Source organism: Paramormyrops kingsleyae, chromosome 1, assembly GCF_048594095.1.
Source record: "Paramormyrops kingsleyae isolate MSU_618 chromosome 1, PKINGS_0.4, whole genome shotgun sequence".
NCBI lineage: Eukaryota > Metazoa > Chordata > Actinopteri > Osteoglossiformes > Mormyridae > Paramormyrops > Paramormyrops kingsleyae.
Genome location: NC_132797.1, coordinates 5,585,029 through 5,592,443, shown reverse-complemented (window position 1 = coordinate 5,592,443; position 7,415 = coordinate 5,585,029).

Below are 7,415 nucleotides of genomic sequence, written 5' to 3'. Positions count from 1 at the left end.
TTTCCGTGGAGCATTTTCACTTTTGCTGTACCATACTTAATTCTTTCCCTACCTTTACCAAGTTCTGCTTATTAATTTGTTACTACTGGAAATGTTTGAATCTCAGCGCCAGACTGGCTGATAAGCATTATAAGCATCATGCGTTTATGAGCAAAACTGTTTCATTCCTAATCTGGGCCCATTTTCTTGGCCTGAATCGTAATGTCTTCATTACGAGTGTCCAAGCTGATAAAATATTTGGATGTGATGCCCGTGGCGTAATATACAATGGAACATCCAGAAGGGTGTGTTTGCTACAAGCTGAGCGGCTGTGATTAAGCCATAACGCCGAGACTGAATGTAAGCATGAGTAAGGAGTCGTTCTCCTGATGGGAGGTCAATACTGACAAAATGGTGTTGTTAGGGAGGCATCCCTTCATCTTGCGTCCCTATCAATTGAGTCCTGTCTGTGTTTTAAATGTTGTATTAGAGGATAATGAATTAGTTTTGGGTTCCTGGCCAGGGGTGGACAGTGAGGTGCTGAAGACCTTTTTTAGCCTCTGTTCAAACTCTCTTTATCTTCGCTGTTATTTCTGACGTATTGAACTGTAAGAAAGTCACCAGCACGTGTCAGCATTGGATTCATGGACTAGTCATTCATATTAACGGAATATATCTAAGCAATGGTAAATATCTAAGCAAAGACAACTAACATCTCAATATCCATTCTAATGTCTTGTATGATATATTTACTGTTGTTTCCATTTTATTTATTTTTTATTTGCTGTTTTTTTTTTTGTTTGTTTTTGTTGTTTTGAAAGATACAGTTTTATTTAAATAACCACAACTTTGTGCAAAAAAACCCCACTTCCCCCTCTTGCATTACTCAGTGGTTGTTCAGATTAACGTTGATGTAATTTAAGCATGCCCACCCACAACAGTCTGTTTTAGTCGGTATTCAAAGCACTGTCTGTTCCAGCCATAAATCCCGGTTTCACTGTCGTCTTTGTAAAAAAAAAAAACAAAAAAAAACTGCCGCGTAAAGTGGAACCGTACAGCAAATTCATTGTATTGGTTACATGTGATTTTAGTTGTTCATTGGGAATCTTAAATTTAAAGAAATAATAAGCCTAATACTGTCTCAGTGGTGCTCTCCCGGTGTGGAGGTTAGTGGCTGCTGAATGAGACGTTCGGGCGATCGCTATTTTATGTTTTATTAACATTTGATGAAAAGGGATGAAAGGGGCGCCAGTCCAGTAGCAATTCAGTCATTTTTTTCCGAGGAGGAGTCGGGAGTAGCACCAATCAGCCTCTTCTGTATGGAAAAGAAACTCAAAAGATTTTTAAGCAGCCCACGTATACAGTACATTGTGGCTTTTTAATGAGGCATTTCTGGGTACCCCAAGGAATTTTAATTCTACCTACATTTGATCCTGAAACAGTGGTTATTTTCCTAATATTTTGAAACGGTTTCCCATGATGCACAAAAACAATTTTTCCTTTTTTTTTAAATAAGTTTTTAAATAAATGTACAGGTACATTAAGTGCCACCATTTAACTATATTTAGTGCCTGTCAGACGCAGCAGTACGGACGGCACAGGCGTCCTGGGCGATCACGAGGTATTACAGTGCTGATGCAGAGCTGTCTGCGTGCTTTTAAAACGTTTTCCCGATGGATCTTCCTGAGACGGTGCTGTCCTCCTACTTTGCATACAGACAATGGTAATGATTAACTAAGATGGACAGCTGTGAAAAAATGTCATCCTCCTCAGCAAACAAATACAAAAATGCATATATGCATAGGTGCACTTCAAAAATTGGCCTATATCATTTTTAAAGGTATATCTGTGTGAGTGGGAATGGGGGGGGGGGGGGTTAGGATTTTTGCAATAGAATGGAAGGTCCCCAGTTAGATAGGTACGCCAATGTGTGTGCGTGTGTGCGTGTATGCATGTGTGTGTGTGTGTGCATGTGTGTGTGTGCATGCATGTGTGTGTGTGTGCATATGTGTGTGTGTGTGTGCTTGTGTGTGCGTGTGTGTGAGCGGGTTTACCTATCCTTATGGGGACATAATGTCCCCATAACGTGACAAATATCCATTTTTTTTCCCTTATGGGGACCGGTTTCCTGGTCCCCATAAGGGAAAACTCTATTTTATAAAAATCGGTGACTGCTATGAAAAAACTAAAAATGCAAAAACTCTTATATTTTGTTAGGTTACTTATGGTTATGGTTAGAGCAGGGTAGGGGTTAAGGTTGTCATAGTTAGCGTTAGCATTTTTCCCATTGAAATGAATGAGCGGTCCCCATAAGGATATGTTTACCCTACATGCGCGCGCGTGTGTGTGTGTATGTGTGCGTGTGTGTATTTCCTTAGGCAGTTTCTTTGCTCATAGTTCCTGGTCACTGGCTTTGACCATCTATGGAAATCACTCTTCGACATTCTCCTGAAATTGCTGATGGCCAAACAGTGTGAAGCCCTTTATCCTCTCGGGCTGAGTCTCAGAGCCATGACAGCATAAAGGATTTATGACTGTGACGTTCACAGTCTCATACTTCACACATTCTGCTATTGCTTCTCCTGCTGGATGTACAGTAGGTGACATTTTTTGTTATTTTTGTCACCAAGACTTTCGCTCTTAGCCTGGGTGGTCTTCTGCCCCATATGACATGCTCTCTGTCTTTCAGAGAAACACCCTGTGCGTCTTGTTTGACAAATGCTCTTAATCTGTGTATCCTTTCAGTAAATATATATACCATTGTGCACAATCCCCGGTTTAGTCTTAGCTAAACAACTTCATACCAAAACCTGCTCACATCGGACTGCACATTGAACACAATCTGTCATCTCGGTATATGTATGGTGTTCTAATTTTGTTCTTTGACAAATCAGACTTCATTACCAATAAAGTTATCAAAAAATGGACCTCATTATTAATTATATGTTAAAATATTTAGATATGACAGTGTTCACTTGATGCTATTTCCATTTGTAATTAATTATCTTATGATGCTGGTGGTATGATGTTGCAGTGGTCAACACTGTCGCCTCACACCTCTGGGACCCGGGTTTGAGTCTCCGTCATGGCTCTGTGTGTGGAGTTTGCATGCTCTCCCCGTGTTTCCTCTGGGTACTTCGGTTTTCCCCTACAGTCGAAAAACATGCTAAACTGAATTGGCATTGCAAAAGTGAACAGTGTGTGTGCTCGATGATGGGCTGGTACCCCATCCTGGGTTGTTCCCTGCCTTGCACCCGTTGCTTCTGGGATAGGCTCTGGATGCCTGTGAGGCTGCATAGGATGGACAGTAGATGGATGGAGTTTAAGGTGGCAGAGTTAATGCACAGATACACCCATTGGTATTACGCAAAAAAGTATTAATTATATCAACCAAACATTATGCATCCAGACTTTTGACTCACTGAGCCATGGACATTATCCATTAAAATCTAACCTTAAAATCACCCCCTTACTTTAGCTAACAGAATAGCTGGAAGAATTACATCCATTCCCATCACGTAACATTTATTTCTGAAACATTTCAGTGCTCTAAAGCAGGGATGAGCAGTCTTTTCCACAAAGGGCCAGGGTGTTTGCTGGCTTTTGGGATGACCCAGGTGTGAGGACTCTTCAGCCAATCAGTTTACTAATTAGTAATGTAATTAGGGAACTGCAGGGGAAACCCGCAAACAGAAACCCGCACACAGAAACCCGCAAACAGAAACGCACAAACAGAAACCCGCACACAGAAATCCGCAAACAGAAACCCGCACACAGAAACCTGCATACCCAGCGGCCCTTTCTGGATAAGACTGGTCACTCCTGACCTAGATTAGTGTCATGCAAACGGTGTTTTCTTTTCCTCAGATTTTTGTTGTTATGTCTTGTGTTATTCAGGGTAATGTGAAAATCTTATTAAAAACCACAAAAAGGATTTTTGTTGATTCTTGCTTTTGGGTGGCTAAGCCTTAATTTCTGAGTTTGTGTTTTTTTAGGGAATTATATGAAAAATGAAAATGTCATGCGACAGAACAATGCATTCATCATCCAATTACACACGACATTAAGCAAAACTACTGTCCTGATGAATCTTTCTCTGTTGAATGCTCTGTCATTGAAATTTTGATTAATCATGTTTTTTCTCCAGAAATAAACAGTAAAACAGAGTCTTTTTTTTCTCAGACCTTGGTTGGCACATTTTGAGGTGAATCAAAATAAGTCAGTGTCTGTAAATATTCGTTTTTCTGGAAATGTGATTTACTGGATAAAGAGGAAGGAGAACATCCTTAATGCAGGAAGATGCTTGCTTCTGACGGGTTTGCCGCTTATATTTTGAGTGACGGCTGTTGAGCCTTGAATTGATTATAGAGATTACCTCTGTTCTATTGCGAGGTGTATGTTTAACCCAGTATGTCCAATAAGAAAGAAATAATAATAATAATAATAATTAGGACAAACAGGTATGGAAAATGGATGGATAATAATAGCCTAATAGATCATTTTCTTCTTGCATGAAAAAACAATAAAATTCTTCTAGTATCTGACCACGTAACCAGTCGTATCGCACACATAGACTAGTGGGATGCAGGTGCAGAGCCACAAAAGTTTATTCACAACAATAAAAGAAAAATATGGAAAAAACAGTCCCTGAACGCTTCAAACCAAAATAAAGGGAAGAGGAGAAGCGAACATGCAGGACGGAATGCGGCTTAGCTGGGGCGGCACCACAATGGCCACTTGCAGTACGGGTCTCTGCGGGCCGCAGTAGTGGGCATCTCGAAGCTTGCCGAAAGGTTTTGGGGCGTGTCAAAAGGTTAGGGGGTGTCTGGAAAGGTTAGTGGGTGTTTGGAAAGGTTTTGGGGCATGTCGAAAGGTTAGGGGGTGTGTCGAAAGGATTAGGGGCGTGTCAAAAAGTTAGGGGGTGCGTCAAATGGTTTTGAGACATGTCAAATGGTTAGTGGGCGTGTCAAAAGGTTAGTGGGTGTGTCAAAGGGTTTTGGGGCATGTCAGCAGGAAGAGAATATGGCAAAACTGAATGGAACCATGCACGCAGTTTTCATTTGCTCTTTCTGGAAGTATGGCAGTAAGTATAAAGAAGCGTAGGAAATGGTCTTGCACTTTATGAACAAATATGAATCAAAGAACCTCTGGTCACAAACGTTTCCGAAAATGTACAAATCGGGTTACGATCAAAAAGTTTGCCAAAATTTTGCCTCTGTTCACGACCACACGCTCTAGTGGTGAACAAAAACACTGGTGGCCAGTTTCCCTTCCAGCTAGTACACACCAATGACTTCCCATTCTCTGTTTCGCATTTTCTTTTGTTTGTGTATACATGGCCTAACAAAGGCGATGCACGTGTTCAGTCTCTCCCTGTACATCGTTCTCCTTCATCGTTAATTGACTATTACACTGTGCATTCAATGGTGTAATTAACTGTTTTTGCGCTTAAAAATCTTTAAAAAATATATTCACACAGTTTGTACGGTCTGGAACGGATTAATCGTATTTACATACAATCTTATGGGGAAATTACGTTCCGGTCGCGACCAAATTGGGTCGCGTCCAGACTTTTGGAACAAATTATGGTCGTGACCAGAGGTTCTACTGTATGTTAATCATAGTCATTGCCTGACATATTTTCCCAGGTAAATATCTGGTCTCTTTCTGAAATGACATTTTATGACATTTTTTGAGACACACCGAAAACTAAAACTAAACTAGATTTCAAATGAAGATAAACAATAATATAAAAACTATCGACATAAAAACATCCATGGTGTTTCAGTATAAACACATTTTATTTTAGCCTGTAGCCGTACAGGAGTTACTGACTAGTACTCCAGAGCGAGAGTGCAGGTGTGACACCAATAAAGGAGTTCAGCATGGAGAAAAAATACATTTCCATTTATATTACCCATTGTAGGCGGTTTAATCAACTATCTCTCAGAGCAGCATTAGGACTGTGGTACATTTACAGCCCACCAAGAGCGAGGAAACCTAAAATATGTGCATGGACCCGGGAGCTAAAACCTGATACGATTCACTGATTTTATATCCAGATTAATGTTGTAAGTATCCTTGTATAAAACTGTTAATTTTCTTGACTAATATTATGACAAAAATTATTTGGTCAACTACATATCCTGGAGTTTTTCTAAAAAAAACAAGAAAAATCAGATGATTGAAATATGACTGAAACTAAATTACTTTTTCATCAAAAGAATAAAATGAAACCTAAATCAAAATATGCTGTCAAAATTAACACTAGTATGAACACCCCTATTCGATTATCAGATATTTAGATTTCTAAATATTTTAAACGACCAATTGGGGGACAAATTAAATGAGGCAGGATATTTTACAGGCAAGGATAAATGTGACATTAAATGTGTTTAGCTTTTTAGTTATTTCTAATATCACTTAGACTGTGGCTGGGGGGGTGAAGGACTTCATAAATACAAATCAGATATCATTTTGGAAAATTCAGGCTTTTTAATGAAATAAGTGCTCTCCCCTAAGGGCACAGGGATTATGGGATTGTTTTTTTTTTATTTCAGCAGTACGAGTCCACATACTCGTACAGATCCAGCCGCTTAAAATTTCCCCACTTTCCATGACAGGTCCTTGACAGGACCTTGACTGGCTCTTGGCTGGTCCTTGACTGTAATGAGATCCCCCACGATGATGTAATGAAAAAGGGGGCCGGCATGATCCACCCCTCAACTCTCTGTGTGTAAAGTACTTGCAATGATCTATCCATCCACCAGGGAGAGCAGTAATCTGAAGTGACTTACCTGAAATCAGGTAAGATACCTGAATCAGGTATTGTAACTACACTGCAAAAAATGAAAATCTAAGCAAGTACAATTTTCCTATATTTAAACAAAATTCCAATTTCATTAATAAACTTACTACACTGCAATAAATGGCCTGTGAAATTTAGAAATAGTTTCTGTTGTGAGGCAAAGATGGCCTAAAACTGTCAAAATGTGTTTTTAGTCAGTTTATTGATGAAATTAGAATTTTATTTTACTTCCCTCTTTGGAGATGAGGCGGTCCCAAGATATGTCCAATACAATAATTACAGGTCTAAACAAAGTATTAAGACTGATATTGTCAAGCAATGAGAGGTATATGAAAATTAATCAGATTTGAAGCCCATTAAGCTTGTTTGGCACAAGATGAAAGATTTCATCCGCAAGGAGGCCAAGCCAGGTACAAAGCAGCAGCATGTCCAAGAGTTATTTTGGGAGAAGAGAGTGACCGAAGATGTTTGTGACAGACTAATTACAGGTCTAAACAAAGTAATAAGGTTTACTGTGGAGAATAAAGGTGTGTTCTTTCTTTCTGTCTGGCTAACAGCCGGATAGGCTGCTGGTGGCTGCGCATCCACTGGGGGGGGGGGGGGGGGGGGGGTGATGTGTGAATGTGTC